Genomic DNA, 8371 nt, shown 5'->3' with positions numbered 1-8371 from the left:
GCATTACTATGCTTCGGTCCTAGAAGGCAGAGTCCCAGTCTTACTCATTTCTGTAACCCTTCTCCCTACTCTTGCACAACTTGCATGTGGTATGGTGGATGTATTAGTTGGCTTAGGCTGCCATAATAGAATACCACAGACTGGGTGGCTTAAACAATAAAAATTTATTTTCTCACAGTTTTGCAGGCTGGAAGGTCCAAAATCAAGCTGCCAGCAAGGTTGGCTTCTGTTGAGACCTTTTTTCCTGGCTTGCAGATGGCTGCCTTCTCACTGGCCTTTCTCTGTGCACACACATTCCTGGAGTCTCTTCCTCTTATAAAGACACCAGTCCTATTGGGTTAGGGCCTTGCCCTTGTGACCGCATTTAACCTTAATTACCTCATTAAACGCCCTGTCTCCAAATACAGTTACATTGGAAGTTAGGGCTTCAACATATGGATTTGGGGGGGGGAACACAATTCAGTCCATAACACTGGGTAATTGCGAAAGTCTACTAAATTGAATTTCCATTGTGAAGTAATGCATCCAATATCATCCAAACATGTAGGTTTTGCTGTTGTTCTTTTTTGTGTCGCCTCAGATGCATGTTTACAACGATGTTACAGTTCAATCCCAAGTCTTTCTATTCTGTAGCACCATCATCTTCATAGTTTATCTCCTGTTCTTTCCAAGTTATTTCCAGGGAACAAGATATTTGCCATTGAAGAAATTGTTATAAACAAACACATTTGTCATTTTCCCTAGTAAGCTCTTATAAACACATCACAGTGAGATCAAAGCAGTTAATTTATCATTGCTAATGATAAATAAATAATCAGCTATTATATCATTTAATGTAATAATAAATAACTTTATTATATTATTATAATAATATAATAAAAATTATTATGCTGTCATTTAAGCAACTCACTTTTGTATTTTAGATCCCTGCTGGTGATTTATTTACTTGTTATCTTCTCTTTGTGAGGCATCTTTAAACTTCAGAAGTAATTAATTGCAAACAATTCAAACAAAACAGAAATATGTAAAGTAAAATATGTCAACCATCTTCATTGCCCTTACTCCATCCCTACCAAATTCCCTCCCCTGAATTAACCACTATTAACAATTAAGTGTGTATTCTTCCAGATTTTTCCTATGCATGGATAGATAGACTGACAAATGATAGATAGGTAGAAAGATGACTAGAGAGATATGTCTACACAGCCATACATACATACATACAGCTTTCTTTGCATCTTTTTTAATGGTCATATCATACTTATTGTTCTGCAACTTCCTTTTATTGATCAACAATTCATCAAGGTGATGATCCCCTGTCATTACACATAAAGATCTGCAGAGCAGGTTATCTGAACCAGCCCTAAGCAAATGCCTGTGGATTCTACCCACTTACACATTTCTTTTCCAGCCTCTGAGAACACGTGAACAGGACAGCAAGGGAGAAAAATCTCTCAGAATTAAGTTTCCTATAAACTTAAAGTAAAATCAAATAGTTGCCTTATTCTACTCCCCAACATCTTTACCAAATTTTCCATATATTTCATTTTTTGTGGTTTATGTACAGCTGTATGTATTTAGGCTTTGCTTGCTTCACAAATGATTTTTGATTTATACAAATATTATTATGAAGCTTATTTTTGCCTGTCACTGAAAGCAGGGTAATTCTAGCCTCCGGAGCAATTTCACCTCCTGCATTGTATACTACCATGGGAGGAGGTTCAACACCAAGCAATAAGAATCGAAAAGCATTTAATTATCACAGTGATAGCCCCCTTCATTTGATTGCTGCAGAGCTACCAAAGAAAGTACCTAGAACATAGGAAATGAACTTAGCATAGATAGAAGGCTGAAAGACTTCAACAGATCACAGCATCTCTTCTGTGCTTAACGGCAAAACCATGAGTCATTAGTGGGAATAGTCAACTGTTCCCTCTGTCTTTCCTCTGCCTGCCTGCTCACCAAAAATACCCCCTGCCTTGTGGAAGTGCAGTTGTGTGGCAAGCCCATGGAAGAGGAACTGATGAATAGAAATGAAAGTAGCAGCCACCAAAAACAGAATACTGCAGTCAACTTTGGAGTAAATGCTTACGGATTACTAAATTTTTTTAATTACTAAATTATATGAATCTACTCAAGCCACCAACACACTGTTGGACGAGTCCTCCGTCTCTGTAAGGGCTTGCAATGATGTACTCCCTCTGACACATTGTTTTTTTCTTTACTTCTACTGCTGCTCCTTCTTTCCACATATGTACACATCCACAATTCTGTGTTCTGCTGAGGTCCACCTACTTCAATCCACTCCATCTCATGGAGGTATCTCCCTTTCTAAAACAGCATTAGTTATCTATACCAAGCACTTGCCAAATATTTAAGCATTTTTTGGACATATCTTGTAGTGTTGTGATTTAATTTTCACCAGTTTTACTTCTTGATTCGCTAACTATGATACAGACTTCCTTAAGGGTTTGTACTGTGTGTGTTTAGATACTTCTGACAGTTTCCAACAGGCTTCCTTCAGGACCAGCTCAAAAAGTACCTTTTCTATGAAGATTTGCCCAGGCAGTACAGTGAGATTTATTTTCTTTATTTATTGCGTTTCTTCAGTGTGAACTTGGATGGTCCTTCTGAAACAGGAAATGAGAAAGCATGGTGTTTTTCTTAACCGTGTAAAGAAGTGAAAGCTCTAGGTTAGTAAAGTAGGATGATTCTTGGACACAACTTAAGGCTAACACCTAGCAAAAGCATGTTGCAAATGACAGAGTCTGATTTAATGGGCAGCCATTCAAGGAAGCACACAGACCTGCCGAATCAGAACAGGAGGATAAAGACAGAATTAATGTTTCCTATTGACACACACACAGGAGGTGTCCACTAAAATGAGAACCTGCTCTTTATCACAGGGCTATGTTGTGACGAGCACAATACATTTATAATTAGAACAATGATTTCGTTCAGCCATATCTCAGCTAATGCAGTATAATTTTCTCTTGTTTTTTATTTATTAATTTTTATTGGAGTATAGTTGATTTACAATATGGGGTTAGTTTCTGCTGTACAGCAAAGTGAATCAGTTATACATATACATATATCCACTCTTTTTTATATTCTTTTCCCATATAGGTCATTACAGAGTATTAAGTAGAGTTCCCTGTGCTATACAGTAGGTTCTTATTAGTTATCTATTTTATATATAGTAGTGTGTATATGTCAACCGCACTCTCCCAGTTTATCCCTCCCTCCCTCCCCACTGGGAACCATAAGTTTGTTTTCTACATCTGTGACTCTATTTCTGTTTTGTAAATAAGTTTATTTGTACCATTTTTTTAGATTCCACATATAAGCGATATCATATGATATTTGTCTTTCTCTGTCTGACTTACTTCGCTCAGTATGACAATCTCTATGTCCATCCATGTCACTGCAAATGACATTATTTTGTTCTTTTTTGTGACTGAGTAATATTCCAATTTATATATGTACCACATCTTCTTTATCCATTCATTCATCAATGGACATTTAGGTTACTTCCATGTCCTGGCTATTAAATAGTGCAGCAGTGAACATTGGGATACGTGTATCTTTTTGAATTATGGTTTTCTCTGGATGTATGCCTAGAAGTGAGATTGCTGGATCATATGGTAGCTCTATTTTTAGTTTTTTAAGGAATGTCCATACTGTTCTCCATAGTGGCTGTACCAATTTACCTTCCCACCAACAGTGTAGGAGGGTTCCCTTTTCTCCACACCTTCTCCAATATTTATTGTTTATAAATTTTTGATGATGGCCATTCTGGCCAGTGTGAGGCGATACCTCATAGTAGTTTTGATTTGCATTTCTCTAATAATTAGTGATGTTGAGCATCTTTTCATATGCTTTTTGGCCATCTGTATGTCTTCTTTGGAGAAATGTCTGTTTAGATCTTCCACCCATTTTTTGATTGGGTTGTTTGTTTGTTTCTTTTTTGATATTGAACTGCATGAGCTGTTTGTATATTTTGGAGATTAATCCCTTGTCAGTCGCTTTGTTTGCAAATATTTTCTCCCGTTCTGTATGTAGTCTTTTTGTTTTGTTTATGGTTTCCTTTGCTGTGCAAAAGCTTTTAAGTTTAATTAGGTCTCATCTGTTAATTTTTGCTTTTATTTTCATTAGTCTAGGAGGTGGATCAAAAAAGATCTTGCTGTGATTTATGTCAGAGAGTGTTCTGAATGTTCTAATTTCATTCTTTTAGATGTAGCTGTCCAGTTTTCCCAGCACCACTTATTGAAGAAAGTGTCTTTTCTCCCTTGTATATTCTTTTTTTTTTTTTTTTTTGCAGTACACAGGCCTCTCACTGTTGTGGCCTCTCCTGTTGCGGAGCACAGGCTCCGGACGTGCAGGCCCAGCGGCCATGGCTCATGGGCCCAGCTGCTCCGCAGCATGTGGGATCTTCCTGGACCGGGGCACAAACCTGTGTCCCCTGCATCGGCAGGCGGACTCTCAACCACTGCGCCACCAGGGAAGCCCTCCCTTGTATATTCTTGCCTCCTTTGTCATAGATTAGGTGACCATAGGTGCGTGGGTTTATCTCTGGGCTTTCTATCTTGTTCCACTGATCTATATTTCTGTTTTTGTGCCAGTACCATACTGTTTTGTTGACTGTAGCTTTGTAGCATAGTCTGAAGTTAGGGAGCCTGATTCCTCCAGCTCTGTTTTTCTTTCTCAAGATTGCTTTGGCTATTTGGGGTCTTTTGTGTTTCCATACTAGCATGTTTCACAGAATTAGGACAAAAAATTTTTCTCTTGTTATTTGATCCCCTTCCTATTTCTTCATGGTACATAAAATATATATAAGCTTAGAAATATACACACACACATTTCTAAATGATGGTTTTTGTGAGATTTAATCCAAGTAACATGAGGTTTCTATGATAATACCATCTGTCTCCCCTCAAAACATGTTTATTCAACTATTAGCTTCATATTCCAGCAAATCATTTACTTCCATTGTTTGAGAATTTACCTTGTTTGATTATATAATTTCAATGTTTTTCTTCCATCATTGCAAACAAGAATAATTTTATAGCTTAAAGGTTTTAATCACAATTTTAAAAATTGAAATATATTTGACATAAAACATTGTATACATTTAAGTTGTACAACTGTTGATTTGATCTATTTATATATTGTAATATGATTGCCACTGCAGTGATAGTTAGCACCTCTATCATATCATGTAATTACATTTCTTTTTTGTAGTGGGAATAATTAAGATCTAGTCTCTTAACAAATTTGATGATTATAATACAATATTTTTGTCTATAATTTTATAACTTTTTAATATGTAGCTTGTACATAGAGTAATTGTGTATATGTAAGCACTCTAACACACACACACACACACATCCCTGATAATTTCTCCTTCAAGTCAAGTTTCTTAACCCTTCTTTGTTTAAAGCAATTGTTTTTTCAATGCTTCTATACCACTCTTTATATCTTTACTTATTTATTATTACTCTTTTTAATGTGTCAAGGTTGTATGTTTTGTTGAATGTTTATATCTTTATTGAATTTTAGTTCACAGGATAGAGCCTCATATTCAAAAATTTTAACTTTGGTGGTTCTAAAGATTTGCAGGTTACCCTGAAGGACTGTGACCTGTAAGTATTTATCATTTTATTGGGCACACACACAATTTTGATTTTTGAGAGCTGTGAGGCTAGCATCCAGAATCAAGTCATTTAGCTAGTGAGATTAGCCAGTGCTCAGCACTTATGTTTCAATGTGACTTCATGGTTCTCTACTTATTATGACTCCCCTGTGTGATGAGTCCTATTAGGTGAGACAGTAATACTTCCAAAATCTAGGGCTTCTTAGGTTCCAAGGCTCTCCTCTTCTTTCTCTTGTTACTGGAGAGTAAGTTCCTTTAGTGCAAACATATTAGGGCTTAGCATTATTGTAACTCCTGGTGCTTAGCATGTTGCCTGGTATATACAAGTTGGAAAGTTATTCTTCTGCCTCCTAAATAATCACACACACACAGTGGTGCTCATGTGCACTTTCATGCACACACACACCCTCACACATAATCTATATATAAAAGAATTATGATTTTAAAATAATCTGCTCTTTTGGATTCTTTATGCCTCTGCTTCATTTCACTAGGATGGATCATTGAGAATTGATTTGATCATTACCATCTGTGATCGTTGGCACAGATAAGCATGTAGGTATACAGTAGTGGGTCTCAAACATGGCTGTATATTAGAACCAGCTAGGAGGTTTTGTAAAAATCCTGATGCTTCGGCTGCACACCAAGCCAAAGAGTCAGCATTTTGGGAGGTGGGAGCCAAACATCAGTATTTTAAATGCTTCACTAGCAGCTCCAGTATGCTGCCAAAGTTGACCACTGCTGTACTAGAGATTCTCTCCTAACAAGTGAAAAGAAACATAAACACCCTAGATAAAAAGGCAACATCTGGAGTGGCAGAAAGAATGCTGAAGTAAGAATGAGAAAACTTGGATCCAAGTTCCAACTCTACTACTTACAAGCTGTGCATGTGACACTGGGCAATCTTCCAGCTATTGGTTTGTTACAGTGTAACAAACCACACCAAAAGGCAGTAGAGTAAAACAAAAACATTTCTGAGCATTTCATTGTGCTCAGAAATCCCATGGTTAGACATTTTAAAAGTGCATAGGGGGCATGACTTGTCTCTGATTCACAATGTTTGGGGACTCAGGAAGATTTGAATGGCTGGGGCTGGAATCTTCTTCACTTACTTGTCTGGTGCCTGGGCTGGGATGAGTAGGCTCAACTGTGACTGTGGTCCTGAGTGCCTACATGAAGCCTCTCCAAGTGGCTTGGGCTTCCTAACAACATGGCAGCCTCAGAGTAGTAGGACTTCTTACACAGCAGCTCAGGGCTTCAAAAGTGAGTGTTTCATTAATCGAAGTAGGTGTTGTATGGCCTTTTACATCCCAGCCTTAGAAGTCACATGGCATCACTTCGAGTGAACTCTGTGGATGGAAGCAATCACAGGCCTGCCCAGATGCAAGTGGAGGGGACACAGAACTCAACTATGGGTGGCAGGTATATCAAAGAATTTGTGGTCATATTTCACTATTTCTACAGACAGGTTACATTCAGCCTCAGATTACCACTAGTATTTGTTCTCTATTGCCGTATCACAAATTGCCACAAAGTGGCTTGCAACAATACACATTTATTATCTTATAGTTTCTGTGAGTCAAGAATCTGGGCCTGGCTTGATTTCAGGGTCTCCCACGAGCTGCAAGCAAGGAGTTGGCTGGGCTGTAGTCATCTCAAGGTTTAACTGGAGAAGGATCCACTTCCAAGCTCACATGGATATTGGTAGGATTTAGTTCCTTGTCACGTGGGCCTTCCCAGCCTTCGTTCAAGCATTCAAGCTGAAAAGCAATAGAATCTGATTGTAAGATGGAAATTGTAGTCTTTTCTAACCTAATCACAAAGTGACATGCCATCACCTTTGCTGGGTTCTACTGATTAGGAGCAAGTCACTAAGTCCAGGCCACTCTCCAGGGGCAAGGATTAAACAAGGGCATGGATACTAGGTGGGGATCATTGGAGGCCATCTAACAGTTAACTTATCAGACTCTCCTAAAAAATGGTATATTAACCTTGACCTGCCCAACATTCAGGCTTTTTATGAGAACTCAATAAGATGGTATGTTTGGCAGCGCATTTCAAGATGTATATCACTGTACAGAGTGAGTAATTTTCAACAGAGAATAATACATTGTGATGGTCTCAGAATAGACTTTCCTCAGAGAGGGAGGGGTCTCTGCACATAAACTGGTACATTTATGTAGTGGGAAGAGAATTTAAGTTCTTTTGAATCAGTCATTTCACTGTGATTTTCTTTTCCCTTGTATCTACCTAACATTGTTCAAATAAAGAGTATGACCTCTTGGTCCAGGAGAAATGGAATTTATTTTTTATTAAAAGCTTTTACTAATGCTTAGACCCATCGCATCTTGTACATTTCCAAAGCAAACTGAGAAAAAGGTCAATGTAAATGTTCTTATGAATCAAATCCTAAAATACTCACATCCTATAAAGGCCAGTCTTTAGATAAAACTGCCAAGAAATTCTTGTTTTTTAAAAAAATGCTACTTTCTAGTTCTTGAGCTAGAGAGAATTTTTAATGGCCAGAAAATATTGATTGGTGGGGTTATGTGTGAGTTAATCCATTAAAGAAAGGTAAACGAGTACCTCAGTTTTTAAAAAATCAAACAGCTTTACTTGCAGATGTCAAATAATACTAGTAAAATGTTATACAGCACAAAAACTGAAATCTTTAAAACTCAATGCTTAAGTGAAAAAATTTACACCTAATAAGTATAA

This window comes from Delphinapterus leucas, chromosome 6, assembly GCF_059928025.1.
Source record: "Delphinapterus leucas isolate spDelLeu-1000000601 "Yukka" chromosome 6, BTC_Dleu_Yukka2, whole genome shotgun sequence".
NCBI lineage: Eukaryota > Metazoa > Chordata > Mammalia > Artiodactyla > Monodontidae > Delphinapterus > Delphinapterus leucas.
Note: the sequence above shows the minus strand (reverse complement) of the source record.